Here is a 16,629-nt window from a genome sequence, read left to right as displayed (position 1 = left end):
CATATTTTAGCAGCTCAGACATCAGAGGATTGCAAATGCAGTCTGTGGCTCACAATCTTTTTCCGCATAGACAGAGAAAAATATTTCCCAAATGCTGAGATGAGGGTGTGGACTTGGTTTGTTAGGAATGACAACATCAGTTGGTTAGTGACCTGCCAATTATTTCTGTGGAATAAGATGCCCTTTGTAAAAAGAAATCATTGATCTAAAACACTCATAAACCTTTGAAGTGATCAGAGGACTCCATCAACTGTTTATTTAGATAATCTGCTACGGTGGGTATAATAAATACAGAAATCCACTCTATCCAACTTGCATAAATGAATGAATTTATTATAAGGAGCTGAATAATAAAAATAAGAAGGAGCTGAGTAATAAAAAAAAATAAGAAACAAGTCAATTACCCAGCCTCTGGAAGGAATGGAAAGAGTACGGCTCTGGGGATTGGGTGTACCACCATTAGAATTTATCAACTCCAAACATCTCCCTTCTGGGGGCCTCTCCATTCCAGATTCTAATTCCCAGGGTCCTAGGGGAAAGATTTAGAAAAAGGTGTAGTATAGATCATATGTTTACTGCTAATGGTGCCTGGCAGATGTTTGCAACTGAATAGATTGTTGAATGAGTGAATAAATGCACACCCAAATTCTCTGAGCCTTATATCACTTAATCAAAAATGAGGAGATTGAATTTGATGATGCATGAGGTCTCCATTAGTTCAGTACGTTTGCTGCAATATTATCACACATTTAGTGGCTTAAAGAAACATGAATTTATTATCATTCTGGAGGTCACAAGTTCAAAATAAGTCTTATAGGGCTAAAATCAAAGTACTATGAGTGCTGGTTCCTTTCAGAGACTTCAGGGGAAAATCTGTTCCTTTCTTTTTTCGCTTCCAGAGGTTGTTGGCATTTCTTGGCTCTTGACCCAAACACTCCAAACTCTACTTCCATTGTCACAATTCCTTCTATTCACTGATCCTTTTGCCTTCATCTTATAGAGATCCTTGTAATTGGATTAGGCCTGCCAATTAATTCAAGATAATGCCCCTAACTCAAGATCCTTAATTTAGTCAAATAGTGAAACTTCTTTCACTTATGTAAGTTAACCATTCACAGGTTCTGGGTATTAGAATGTAGACATCTTTGAGGGAACATTATTGAGTCTATCACAACACTCCTTTGATTCTGAAATTCTGGGATGCTCCCACTGCTGATGTGAAGGCTAGGGACTATGGAGAGTGCCTGGTTCTGCTGCTGTGGAGCTTACAATCTATTACGAAGTTAGTAAAGATGTTCTATGGCAAATCAGAGTTGCTGAAAGAGAATTTGTGTCAGGTGACTCCTGTCTATTGCATAACCAGATGGTTTAGCATCTATGCCATATATTTGAGGATAAGAGCAAAGATTTTAGTTACAGAGTTTCTACTAACTCCACTCACAAAATGACATCACTACAAGAAAACACTGTCTAAAGAAGTTGCTCACATGGAATTCACACATCCCTAGAAGTGAATCTGACTCAGGCCCAGACTATAAACCATCAGATACACCCCAAGCACTGAAAAAATTTTTGTGTCCTACTCTTACTTATATTAAAAAAATTATAAACACAAAATAAATAGCTGAAACAAATATATAATTTTATTTTAATGACTAATGTATTTTTGAAATATCTATATTGAATAATTTCATTTAAAGCACTGTCATTTTCTTGTCATGTCTTCTTCTTGTACTAAATGCATTTTTAATCTTCTTATGGGATAATCCAGTCCAAAATACCCCCAGCCTGCAGGAAATAACACCATCCTTAATTATCCACCCCAGTAAATTCTGCCATGTTATGATACTTTAGGGTTTTACTAATGCTATTAGAGGGGACTGCTCTGGCATTCTCAATGCTAATATAATTACTTTAATGAAAATATGGTTTTAAAATTTATAATACCAAGGGCCTAAAACAAAATCCCATGTGGATCTCAGGTTTTTAAATGTTCTAGCTCCTAAATTCCTTTGTTAACAATTACTTATGTTTTCTTTTCCTAATAAAACATATTATTTAACTTCCATTCTGAGCCTCTGAGCAGGCTGAAATAACAAATGACATTGTTTGAGCAATTAATTTATGCCAGTCAGAAGGTACTTTATAAGTATTTAATCTTATGGATAATACATAACTAAATTCCAAAATTACTGCAGACATTATTATTACACTTATTATACAGGTAAGTAAACTAAGGCATAGAACAGCTACAAGTTTACTTTCATAGCAGGGCAGAAATTTGAATCCAGTGCATTTGTATCTTTAGCATTATACTGTGCCATTTTTCTGTATTACCAACTATGAAGGTGTCATATTAGAGGCAAGAGCTGCCTTTGGTTTTCTTTCCATTTTTTCCTTTTTTTTCTTTTTCTCTTGATGGTAAATTTATTATTTCAAATAAGAATGGTTCTGAACCAGATTTGTACATGAGAATAAATCAAACCAGTGTTTCCAAACACTTTTGCCAGACCCCTACCGCAGAGATTTTAATTTGATGTGCCAAGCCAAGTAGACCTGGTATAGACATAAAATCTCCCTGTGTTAGTCTAATATGGATTTCTGGAGTAAAGCTGTTTTACTGGGTCTTATTAGATACTGAAAGAAGTGCAGAAACTGCATCGTTACCTTTAAGGTTTAGAAAGTGGATCAGCAAAAGAATATAATAACTCCAAAAAGATTGTGAATCTAGTGCAGATGGAAAGAATGATTTACAGTAGAAATGTGGCACCTGGCTTGACACATCACAGCAGATGCTATAAAATTAGAAAGGCTAAACATAAGCCAACCTCCCATGGTCCTTTGTGGCCCCTTTTCCTGCCTTCATTGAGAAGAAAGACAGGATGAAGTAGAGCTGAAGAGTAAAATTCCAATTTAAGAAACCACAGAAAATACATTATGATTGGAGTTAAATAGTCCCAGTCATTAAAAAAAAATGTGGAACAATTTCATCCAAGAAAGAACAGCGGGAAATAATGTATATCTTTTATTAATCTCTATTGTTTTCTATTCTTTGGGCAAGCTCTCACAGTTCTGCAAAAGGATTTGACGGGCTTAAAAAGACATGGATAAAAGATATTTCAAAGGATCAGTGTGCTGTGACAAGGTCATCTTGATACTGAAATCTCCCTGCATTACTCCATACAACTTATCTAAAATAATTCACTCCTTCCAAAAGAATAACTTGTCTCTTTCAGTCTGAATGCAATATTCTTTTCATTGTTGTTACAGTAGGAAAAAAACTTCATGGCTTCCTGTTTTGTTAGTTGTGGAAAAGGCAAAGGAAATTTTTCCAACAAACGTTAATGTCTGCTTTGTATATAGTTGATTTTTTTTAAATGAACTAATGTGGTGTCCTCTTTTGCTTCCTTCTTGTGAGTTTCCATGTGTAATCAACAAACAATAAGTACTTTATTAGGATCTACTAAATTGTTTTCCTTATTCCTGGGACATTCTTAAACTCTATTGTTTCCATTGAAACACTACACATGGTGTTTTCAGTAAATTTTCATCTGAAAAAGATCTGGTCTTTTTCCATTTAACTCAGATTTTTCCCTGATTTGCTTTTAGATTATATAACCATTGCCAAATAAGACATGGTTTAAAAAAAAATGCCACCACTACCTCTCTTGACGTTGAATTAGTATTTTAGTTTAACCACTCACTAGAAATACCAACAGCCACCCATTCAAATAATGTAATTAATTTTTTTTTTCATCTAGTCATGGCCTGGAAAGAATAATTTCACTACTCCCTCGCCTGACTTGACATTGATTTTCTATTTCCATGATAGTGATTCCACAATCAAAAAATATCAATTTAATGCCTGTAATGCAGAAAGCAAAGCACCGTGCCAGATTCTGAACATGAGATCCATGAACAACTCCCCTTTTTTTCTTTTCTTGTTTTGTAAGACCATGTTGAAGGCCTACCCAGTAATCACTCCACTTATTTCTTTCCCGCTTTGCGCCCTCACTTCCTCCTAGCAGACAGAATCTGCTAGCTCATATGAAGACTGGAAATGCCAGGTACACATTTCCCCAACCTCTCTTGCATTTAGAGTCTGGGTGTGTGGCCCAGCCCTGGTCACCAGAACCTACCAGGAATCTTGTTGAGCTGGGGTGAGAAGTGGGGAAAATGGGGCAAAAAGAGCATGGTTATTCTTTTTGGTAAAGAGAATTTTCAGAAAAATTTCCACCTTTGACCCTTTTAAAAAATAAAGTGTAGAAAATACTACGCCAAGAGATTTGGCAGTCATCTTGCAACCACTATGGGAAAACTTAAGAACAAAACCCAACATTCGTAGGTGACAACAGAAAGGTAGAAAGAGCCTGAGTTCTTTATGATATTTTGGGCTATTGAGATTCCATTTGAGCTTAGAATTTCCCTGCCTCTGTATTATAAGACACAGAGGCAGGGAATGTATGGAATAATCATTACATTTCTTATCAAATCCACTTTTAGTTGGATAATCTGTATTTTGCAGTTGAAAGCATCCCAAGGAAAGATATCTGGTTAATCCTTTCTCCTCCCTCAAAATTCAGCTGACACATCAATGCCCTATGAAGTCTCTCTCTCTCACCTCCCTACAGCACTGCTACCTTCACCTAGGTGGAACAAGCTGACCCGTTGCTTTCAATTCTTTGGTACCCTGGCTTACACTTACTTTCCTACAAGCAACTTAGATTCTCAGACCTGCTCTCATCCATTAGTTCTAAAACTTAATGCAACAGTATCTAGTCGATCTGTTGGTGGCAAGCAGAGTTAAATGCCTTTACTTAGAGGTTCAGGGTACAGGAATGACTCCTTAGAAAGACAATTATAATAGTTGAAAATTCAAAAGTAGAAGAGATTCTATGATACATTATATTGAAGTCATCAAAGTATCAGGATACTTCTCAAGATCATAAGCTCCACAAATAAACAGGTCGTATCTTTCTCTTTTCTTTCATCTCAATTTCTTCAGTGCCCTACAGAAAGTTTAGCAGCTTAGTACATAGTAGTTCCTCAACTGTTTGTTAAAGTGGACTAATAATACAAAATTAAATGTTAAACCTCAATGACACCTAGAGATTCTCTAATGTAACCTAATTGTACAGGCAAGAATCTGAGGACTGGAGAGTTTATTTACCTTCCTTAATTTGTAAAGCAGGGGCTAAGTTGGAACTACCACCCAGGCCTCCTGTCTCCTAATTCAGTGCTCTATTCTACCAGAGAAGATTGCTGCATGTGTATTCTAGGTGGACAGAAAGGACATCTGCAAAAACATAACTAAAAACATATGCAAATACAATGGTCAGACACTGTGGCAAGAAAGGAGAAAACATTTTGGACTAGAATGGTCAAGATTGGCCACTATGTGTGCCAGGCAACAAAAGTCTGGCTTCCTAGACATATTACTTTCATCTCTCTGGTGTCAGCTTTGATGTCATTTCCTTAAAGAGGTTCTCCCTGACTTTTTAGCTGAAATTTGAAAAACAACTCAGTTCCTATTTATTTGCTCCATAGCACCGTTTTCACTTTTCATCTCCCCATGTAAAATTACATACATATTTGTGTATGCATTCATTTGCTTGTCTGTTTGTTCAACATACATCCCCTCCAGGAGGGCAAGACTCATATCTATTTCATTGTTCACTCTACATCCAACACCTCACACAGCTTCCAACACATGGTAGGCACTCTGTATCTATCCAGCCATTAATTTGTTCAACAATATTCCAAGAGATAGGGAATACAAAGATGTAAAAGGCAGACAAAAGCCCTAACCTCTTGGAGCTTATACTCTACTGGAGAAAGAAAATAAGAAATATAACATAAATAAAATACTACATATTTGAGGAATTTTAGAGCTATCAATTAAAGCATGCTCTGTTGTTTTTGTATGTAGACTAGGAAAAGGCTATCTGAATCTATTCCATACCATTGATGTTTTAATGCATCCTGATTTCACAGATGTAAAAATATGAAGAAATGGGCATCTTAGAATTGATGAAATAGGATATTGCATGTTAGATGATGACAAGTGCTAAAGTGAAATACAAAAGTAGACAGGATGTGTCGAGAGAGAGATCCCTGAGCTGATGAATGAATTAAGTTGGAATTATGGAGGGAGAGCGTAATATGAAACAAGTGACCAGTCATAAAGAATAGAAATGTTAATCAAGAACCGAGTTTGTATTCATGTGGTATATAGTAACACTAGCGGCAGATATATCGTAACCTCAGCCCTGATAATCATTTGTGGAGTGAACTTGAGCAAGTTGTTGAGCCTCAATTTCCTAATTTGGAAAATAGGTAATGTATGCAAAAGACTAAAATGAATGCATAGTCTATAAATGGTAGTTGTTATTACCTTTATCATTTTATTTGGTACCTCCTGAACTGAACTTCAGCTGATTTCCTGTTTGTTTGGTTGTTTGTTGTAACCATCAGACCCTCCACCTTGACTTGCCAGACCCAGGCTCCCTTCCCCTCTGCGTACTTCCATAGCAGTCTTTGTCTTTTACACACTCAGTTTCCATTTATTACTAATCTGTCTCCCCAACTGGATTATTAATTCCTTGAACACGAAAACCCAGACTTATTCATATCCGGTGCCTGGCACCTAGAAGGTTCTTAAAATATTTGATGATTGAATATGAGAATGAATTTGGGTACGCCAGTCACAGGAAAACAAATACTGAAGATTCCACTCTTATGAGATATCTATAATAGTCAAAATCATAAAAGCAGAGAATACAACAGTGTTTGCAGAAGGCTGAGGAGTGGGAAATGGGGAGTGTTGTTCAATTGGTCTTCAGTTCCAATTATGCTAGATTAATAAATTATAGAGATTTACTGTATAACACAGTATTAATAATTAACAGTACTATAAATTCAAATAAGTTAAAAAAATTTTTAAGAGAGTAGATCTCATGTCAAGTGTTCTTGCCACAAAAGCAAAAACAAAGAAACACAAGGAATGGCCGGGAGGTGTTGGATATGCCTATCACCTTGATTGTGGTGATGGTATCACAGGTGTTCACATATGTCCAAAGTCATCAATTTGTACAGCTTACATATTTATCATTCTTTGAATACCAGTTATACTTCAATAAGGTTGTAAAAAGAATGTATCTGTTGGATAAAGGACCTTCCAGGTAAAGGGAATGTTTTCATTAAAGCCCTGGTGATGAATACACTGGACATCCATCCATGCACTCAAGGAAACTTCCTTTAAGCACTGACTGGCAATAGTTTCAGAGGAGAACATTATTGCTCCCTGGAATACACAGGAATAGCCTATAGAATGCATAGGTTTGTACTCACCTTGGACTTTCCTCATCATACTAATAAACCTCTACCACAGTCAGTTACCCCTCTCAGTTGGACTTCCATGTGCTGTCCCAAAAGACCATGGTATGCTGTTTACCTTACAGGAATCTAGAGAGACTGCAAATATTTCTCCACATTTTTGTATGGGTGCCAGAAATTACATCCACCACTGCCCTGTGGGAGTGTTGGCTTTTAGGTAAATGTAAAACAACAGGGGGATGATTGGTTTCCCTGACTCATTTAGACAAGTAGGCCTGGGAGAACATGAGCTCAGCTGTGGGCCCTCTAGCTGACATGCCAACTTGCAAAGTACTTCTTTGGAAGCGATTTAGCCTCTTTTCATTTCTTAGGAACAGAGTAGGACATTAAAAAATATCCAAAACCAAAATTCCCATTGAAATCTTAAGGTCTTTCTAAGCAAAAATAACCTTCCTTGGCTTTAAAGGTCAAGAAACCATTAGAAAGAAATAATAGCTGCCCAAGAATGGTCTCCAGTCCAGCCACCCAGGCGCCAAAGCCAACACCACTTTGACGCAGACGGGTAACTAGCCAGAAAAGGTAGGGCTCCAGTGTCAGACTCTCCCTGCTCCTCTGGCCTGAGTGAAAGGAGTGAGAGATGGGAGGAGAGGAAGGCAGGCCAAAAAATCAACAAAGTGCAACATGTCTCATAGCAAAGTCAGCGTGGCAGGGTCCCTTAGTGTTGTTGACCAATTTCTGCACCATGCAGAGAGGGCCAGCCCCTGAATCAGATGAGCCGCTTGTAGTCTTCCATCTTGGCATCCGCCCACAGGCCTCAAACACATCGGACATAGGAAAGAAAGAATTCTACTTCTAGTCAAAAATACCAATTAGCCTGCTGAAGCTTACTGTCAAATAATGGATCATGGTTTGAATTGCGTTAAACAGAAACAGCTAACAAAATATGATGAAGCATGGGGTTTTTGAAAGAATCTAGAGTTCAAGTTCTTGCTTTAATTTTGAGTCTATCTCTTTCTTACTGTGCCATCTTGAGCTTTAGTTTACTTATCTCTGTAGTAAGAATATTAATCATATTTTAGTCCATCTACATTTTATTTATTGGGAAGGTCAAATAATTAAAGGATCAAATGATCTTTTGTTGGTTAAAAGCATCATGTAAATGTTATATATTGTTGTATGGCTTAAATATAAGTTGATAGTGTCTATTTAAAGATAGCATGACAATATAGATATGTTTTATGAATAAGGACATTATTTTTATTTAAACTTTCAGCAGAGTTTGGAACAGAAGCAGATTCTGCTTCCAAACAAGTTGGTGTGCAGAGTGGAAGAAGTCCTGGTCCACAGGTGATCCATGTTGTCTGGTGCCCTTCCTTCTAATCCTTCTCCTGCCTGTGAACAGCACAGTCTGTTGATCATTCTGCTTTATGAGCAATGAGCATGACACAGCTAGGCAAAATGAGACTTATGATGGCTCCCTTACACATTTCATAACCTTGCTATCAGGACAAAATGAAATAAAGTATGCAAAAGTACTTTAAAGAGAATAAGGACAAAAGAAGCTTAAGTCTGATCACGCTCAAAAATCTTTTGAGCCTCTACTGCCCATAAAACAGTAGCATCTGGAATTGAAAATCATCCACACTTCTTTTTTAGCCCTTTCCTTCTCTGCAGCTTTAGCACTGGGACTAGATCCTCTCTCACCAATTGCTGCACAGATGCCCTCTGCTGGAACCACACATGCTACAGTACCTGTTCTTCCACCACCACCACCACACAAACACACCCCACTCTTATTCACCTCTGGGTCTTCAGTTGCCTTGTTCCTCCTGCCTGGAATCCATTTCCTTCTCATATCTGCCTCTCAAACCACTGCTAATGTTTGAAGCACCTTCTCTTTCAAGAAGCCTTTCCAAATACCATCTGCATCTCCTTTCAAATGTATCCTTCCTATCTCTAAACTTCTAAGGACTTCATACCATACTTACATCATTATGCCTTCTGACCTCCTGTGTCACTTCTTTACTGAAGCTTTTTAAAATTCATGTGAAAAAGTATAGAACAAATTTTGATCAAGAGACTGGAGAGAAGTCACAGAAGACACATGAATAGCCAATTTCAGTAGGTTTCACAGTGTCCAGCATTGGGGCTGAACACATTGTGAGCACTTGGGGACACATGCCGCAGCTGACATGACTGTCAGATTGTCAGGAGATTTTCAGTTTTGTATACTAGTTAATACTTTTAAGTAGATAGTAGCTGTAGCATGAACATTCTTTAAAATTATAACATCTCCTCATGCAATGACCTAATAGCTGTCTCCACACAACACAAGGTACAATCACGCTCAAGTAACTCAGCAGTGAATTTGATTGCAGATAGGAGCTAATGTTTGTGGAGCGCTTATGGCTTGCCAAGCATTATTATAAGTGCCTTGTATATATGTCTCATTGAATACTCAAAACAATCCTAGGAGGTGGATACTATTATTCAGTTCTTTATTGCCTCGAGAAACTGAGGCACAGAGCAATGAAAAGACAAAACTAGCAAAGGAACAAAGATTCACAAGCAAGAGTCTAGCCTCAGAGCCTGGGCTCTAATGTCTCCGCCCTATTGTTTTCAGTTTGCAAAGGCCTCAGATGACCACATTTGCTACTGAACTTCCAGATCTTCATCCTGTGCTCTCCAAGCCTTATCTGACACCAGTATTTTCTGTTGTTCTTTAAAAAGACCATGAAAAGAAATCCCCTCTTCCACACTTCCCACTCTGCTTGCCTGTTGGAACTTCTGCTTTTGTCTTCCTTTCATCTCCCTACATCTAACAACCACTAAAGAAGGGGCAGAGCTTCCTTCAAATGTAAACTGTGGTAAGTACCAGGTTGTTTGGAAGCCAAGGAGCTACTGAATCAGTCACTGTTTGCTGCTCCCTCCAACAAATATCTCTTTGAGATTCTAGAATGACTCAATCACACATCCCACACCTGCCAGGCAGAATCAGCTGCCTTGAGATCTGAGCCTTTGAGGGTACATAATTTCAAAGGACAAGTCCATTTATAGTCTTGGTGAGTGCAATGATGCACTAGTGAGGAGAAAACAACCCTCATTTATAAAACCCTCATTGAAAATTCAGAATTGGTATCCTGGTCAAGAACACTGGAAAGGTAAATATTGAAATATGACAAATGATGATACAACAGTATTATTACTAACCAAGGTACAAACATCTCTTTGAAACTGAGCAGTGAAAGGTCTCATCGTATTCCAAATCAATTTCCCCACTGGAGCCATAGGCCTTGAACTTTTTGAAACTGAATGCTAAATTTGTGTAAACTTAGATACATTCCTTTTTTTTTTTTTTTTTTTTTTTTTTTTTTCTGAGCAGAAGACCCATAGTGTTTATGAATTTGGAAGCCCCAGCCATGGGGCTTTTTCTTGCCAAGAAGGCATACCTGCCATACACTGACTGGAGTTAGAACAAGTAAATCACCACGTCTAGATGCAGCCTCCGGTGCCATTGTACAAAACCCTGTTAACTGGTCTGGTTTATTAATGCAAGTGTGCCTTAGGCTTGACTGGAACTCTACTCAGCAGAAGCAGCGTGTCTTTTGAGAGAAGAACCTAAAGCACAGACAACGTCTTTCCTACCAAATCAAAAAAATGACTTCGATTGTTTTCAGGTTCCGCTCCTCTCACCCCCCTAATTCTCACCAAATGCCATGTAGCACCTCCAGAAATATGAACCCTTAAAGGCCGCTTTATGCACCCGAGAAAAAACTGCAGTGATGAAAGTAGGGCTGCTTTTTGTTTATGCGTTGTTCATATTCCTCCAGGGCCAATTCCCATTCTTTCTCTCCCACTGTAGTCTGGGCTATTCCCTGCACACAACTCTTTCCTCTGCCTACTCACTTGCTCTGGATTGCTGCTATTATGTCTGTAATTTATTTCAAAATACTTCAACGTAGGCAATGCGACCTTATGTACACATTCTTCAGGTTGAGCTACTCTCTCCAGGTGGGCAATTGACTTCACTGGGATTCCCACTTCCCAGGAGAGGAACTAGTATTTCATCAGAAGGTTCCCATTCCAGGGATTCAGCCCTGTCCATCTCTCAGCAACACCAGTGGCTTTGTTACCTAGCATAATGGTGGCAAAATGGGTTTCTGTGGGTGAAACGAAGGGTATGTGAGGTACAGGATTGGCTAGAGAATTCATTCTTAAAGTATTCTAAGCATTCAATGATGATTGTCCTAGAGACAATAACCCAATGTTCCTCCTGCTTCCATTCAAGCCACATTACCTGTTAGCATATATGTCAAGTCACTTCATTCACATTTAAGATATGTCAGTGGTTTCCTACTGTCCATAGATTCAACTGACAAGCCCTTACCCCGACCCCCTAGACACTGCATAGACTCGCCCTGCTCACCTCTCTGGACACATAAGGTTTCTTTCTCTCCAGTTCCCTTGGGTCGAGCCCCCATTGACTTTGCTCCCTTGGGACACCTCATGTGCTTTTTTCTCTACCTCCATTGCCTGATCAAAAGTGGCTTCTACAACATTTCCCTAAAGAGCTCAGCTAAAGCAGGTCTTCATAGTCAGTTACCCTTGCATCATCTTAACTTGTGGTGTAGACATCACCTCTCTAAAATTGACCTATCACCATCTGAAGAGTTTGTTTCTCAGTTTAGTTGGTGACTCTCCCTCTCCAACTTGGCTGTAAGCTTCAGAAGTATGGGGACTTTTGATCTGTATCAGGGTACTTAACTCAGTGCTTGGCACATCGTAGATAGTAATATTTGCTGAATAAATGAATGATTATGTTTTTGGTGCTGGGACATACTTTCTTTCCTGATTTGTTAATGGTAGCCCTTCACTAAATGTTAAGGGACTTCACTCCCCTCTTTAGTTTAATATTTACCTAAAAAAGGTTCCTTTAGGTTAAGGCTTTTATAGGTAAACACGTGTTTCAGGAAGTAATTAACTCTTGTAGGCTAGCTTCTCTGAAAACTATCTCATCAAAACCTCTGTTTCTGAAAGTTTATTTTAGTTCCAGGTGGGGACTTTTCCAGATAGAAGCACTTCATTGACTGTTAAGAGAATAGTTTTAAGAGTTTTTATCTAATGAAGACATCTTCATTAGCCAGGTACAGACAAATTGCATGGGGATCAGGGAAGTGGGGAGAATTTCTGAATTAATACTAGAGATGACCAAATTTCATCAATAATTTTTGAGGAGGAACCCTGAGTCAGTGTACAGTATTCTTTAACACTTTGTTGATTTAAATACTTATTTCTTTAGAAGCCATCCGATTAGCGGCTATTTGTAATATGCATCTGTTAATTAAGAAACCAGTTTCTTGGGACTGAGTAGGCACTAGATGACTATCTGAGTTTCTGGAAACTCCAGTTGAAGTGAATGGAGTGACTGGCAAAAAGTTTATAAACAAGAGGTTGTGTCTCTTCCTTGAGCTGATCAGGACAGATTCCTGTTATGGACTGCTGAGGTTATTGTTCCTTATTTCCCAACTTCCCTACCCAGAGGTGTCATCCATTTGACTGTGATTTGCAGTTTCAGAGAGTTTTCTCTTACATGTCTATATTTGTATTTATTGCCCTGAGAGGTTTGCAGGGTGAGGTTCAGAGAATTACATCCTTCAGCAGCTGAAATGATGGTGTTATTTAGTTATGGACTGAACGCTGTGTTCCTCAAAAATTCGAATGTTGAAATCCTAACCCTCAAGATGATGGTATTAGGAGAGGGCACCTTTGGGTGGTGATTAGGCCATGAGGGTGGAGCGTTAACAAATAGGATTAGGACCCTTATAAAAGAGTCCCCAGAGAGAACTTTTCTGCCATGTGAGGTTACAAGGCAAAGTAGCAGTCTGCAAATCAGAACAAGGCCCTCATCAGAATTCAGCCATGCTGGTTTCTGGATCTCCAACTTCCAGCCTCCAGAACTGTGAGAAATAAAATTTTTTTTCTTAAATTTGCCACCCAGTTTATGATATTTTGTTGTAATAATGCAAAGTGATTAAGACACACTCCTACGCTTAAAACTCCTTAGTGTTTTGTATGGTTCTTTGAAGACACACCGGAATCACTCACACCTGCAACCTGACCATTGTCTACTCATCTCTTCAGCCCCACCCGGACCACGCGATGCCTTGCTCTCCATGCAGCAACTGTACTGGAATGTTTCTAATTCCTTAAATCCCACCTTGCTTCCTCCCACTGGCAGACCACTGATACCCTGGCCTCCTTGCTCAAAGGCTCTCCCTCCCCCATCTCTTCACCACATGGCCATCATTTGTTAACCAGAGTTCTGGTTGAAAGTCACTCAGGGTCAGGTCCTTCTATTGCCACTTATTTCTTTACATGTAGCACACAGTCCTGTTTATATTTATATATCTGTGTGATTGATTAAGGCCAATTTTCAAAGAAAGGGCTATTTTAACGTGTGGCTAGCAATGCCAACATCACATTACACGTGAGTAGTGAACCATAAATAGCAGCTACTGACCCCTAGTCCAACACCTTCAGGCAAATTCTTAAACAACTGTTGACTTACGTCATCAGAAAATGAGTCAGCTAGATAACTTTATCTTTCTGTACATTATTTTAAGGCATACATACATATACATCTTAAAACACAGTCTGGAAGACCTATAAAGGCAAACAGCTTTTGTCTCTAATATTAATTAAAATTGTGCTTTTTAATAAATTGATAAGCATTAATGAAATAAATCATTGAGCTATCTGCTCAGTTTTCTCCTCCTTTTATAAAATCAGAATAAACCTTCTTTTTAACAACAATGAAATAACAAGGAATTTATTCTTGTTCTTCAAGTTGTTATCCTTTTGTCTGCACAATCAGAACTAGTATTTCCAGTTTTCAGGTGAGGAATCTTAGGCACAAGCCGTTTTGGACACTTGATCAGTCACCTTAGAGCTGCATGCCCTGTCTCCCAAATCACCCTAGTCAATTGCTTTCCTGAGACTCACGTATTTCCATCATGATGATGATTATAAATGACCTTCTGAATCATGGGCTGTGCTACTGTGTTAAAGAGATGAAGTTTATTCCCCATAGGAACTCCTAATATTCAGGCACCATTTCTCTAAGCTTTAGGAGTGGCTAAAATGAGGGCTTGGAGGAAGTAGACAGTGTGTCATTGGGTGGCAATCCAAAATCTGTTCAACTTGGGGCCTAATTCAAAAGAGTTTAAGAAAGAGGACATGAGGAATATGAGATGTCCCCTAGAAAGCTAGCATCACATATATCTGGTGTCCAGAAACAGAGGGTTAAATTATGGGAATTCTGCTTAATGTCACTGACAGCCTCAGCCAATGAGGGATCTGTCACAGGAAGATGAATGTAGTCTTCCAGATACTGTTCGTACATCCCTCTTTGGGTTCAGTCTGGAATCCCTGGGTCCATTCCAATTAAATCTTAAGATGAACCTGGCTCAGAGTGTTCAGAGCTGGCAGCCCACAGTAGATTACTTAGGAATACCCTAGAGGATTGGCCAGATTGCTCCAAGAATATAACAAATGAAATGACTGATAACTCGTAGTCTCTGTCAGTTTCCTGTCAGTGAGTGATGAATGAAAGGCCCACAGTTAGGCCCTGAGATGCACAGTCAATACACAGTCTATTTTGTGATTCTAGATAAATGGCACCCCAACCTGTCTCCAGGTTACAGCTAATTACCAATCCCCCGAATCCCCAAATCACCAACATCACTCCATTACAGGAAGAGCCAGAATTTGAGCTAAAAGCTTCAGCAAGTACCATAGAAAAATATGTAGTTCCTGCCCTCAGGAGCTTACAATCTAGATTTGTCTTGTGCTTATACAAATGTCCCCATGAGAACCTCAGATGATAACAACACGTAATGAGCACTCAATATGTGCTGGACACTATTTTGAGTGTTTTACATCTTTTATCTAATTCAATCTTTTTTTTAAATTTATTATATTGCATATTAGGTTTTGGGGTACATGTGAAGAACATGCAAGATTGTTGCATAGGTACACACGTGGCAGTGTGATTTGCTGCCTTCCTCTCCATCACCTCTATCTGGCATTTCTCCCCATGCTATCTCTCCCCAACTCCCCACCCCCCACTGTCCCTCCCCTATTTCCCCCCAACAGACCCCAGTGTGTAGTGCTCCCCTCCCTGTGTCCATGTGTTCATTGTTCAACACCCGCCTATGAGTGAGAACATGCGGTGTTTGATCTTCTGCTCTTGTGTCAGCTTGCTGAGAATGATGGTTTCCAGGTTCATCCATGTCCCTACAAAGGACATGAACTCATCGTTTTTGATGGCTGCATAATATTCTATGGTGTATATGTGCCACATTTTCCCTGTCCAGTCTATCATCTATGGGCATTTGGGTTGGTTCCAGGTCTTTGCTATTGTAAACAGTGCTGCCAATTCAATCTTTATGATAATCTTTACAATACTTTGAGGTAGATGTGATTATTATCCTCATTATAGAAATTAAAAAAAAAAAGGAAACACAAATAGGATAGGCAATAAGTCTGAGGTCACAGAGCTAGGAAAAAGTGGAGTTGGGGCTCAAATCTAGGTGTCTGTATACTAAGATGTTGGCCTATGTAAGCATGTTTGTAAGGTGGTAAGTATCTGAGGTACTCCCCTAGAATCATCATAACAATAGGAAATCATTCCTATGGGCCAGGCATTGTGCTGAGTTATTTTACATGCATTATTTTATTCAATGTTCACAACTAGTGATCACCATCATTTATGTAATTCTTTTTTAAATGCCTCCATTTGCTTTCTCTTACACTTCTACAATATCAGTATATTTTTACCTTATAGATGAGGCTTAAGGAGATATGAACCTTTCCCAGGGTTAACACTGCAGGACTCAATTCTTGATTAGTTTTCTCCCAGGTCAGACACCCACATATTGGCATCATTTTACATTTTGAGAAAAACACCTTCAAGTAATATCCTAGACAAATGTTACTCTAACAAAAACAATAATATGGCTCTTTATATAGTGCTTCACTTCTAATGCTTGGATTGACCTGAGTCCCATGACAAGTCTAAGTGTTCGTACCTCAGGTTGTAGATGTCAAAAGAAAGACTCAAAATATGAGGGGTAATTTGAGTTATATAACTTTGTCCACACTCACTGAGCTACATTTATTCACTAGTTCACTTAAGAAACCAGCGTGCTGTTATATTCTGGCCCTTGAGGGACAAAGCTGAATGACACCCCCTTATCTTCTGTAATTCGCACAGTGGAACAGTCTATGGATCCA

General features: G+C 38.8%; 1 long non-coding RNA gene across 1 annotated transcript in view; it reads right to left on the bottom strand.

Moving 5' to 3' along the window:
- The window catches only part of LOC116528978, a 386,229-nt gene that overhangs the window by 35,616 nt on the left and 333,984 nt on the right, over nt 1-16,629 (bottom strand). The gene's annotated exons all lie outside the window — the stretch shown is intronic.

This window comes from Sapajus apella, unplaced genomic scaffold, assembly GCF_009761245.1.
Source record: "Sapajus apella isolate SASKATOON/1434 unplaced genomic scaffold, GSC_monkey_1.0 scaffold3, whole genome shotgun sequence".
NCBI lineage: Eukaryota > Metazoa > Chordata > Mammalia > Primates > Cebidae > Sapajus > Sapajus apella.
The sequence above is the reverse complement of the archived record's forward strand: the minus strand, read 5'-3'. Positions and strand labels throughout refer to the sequence as shown.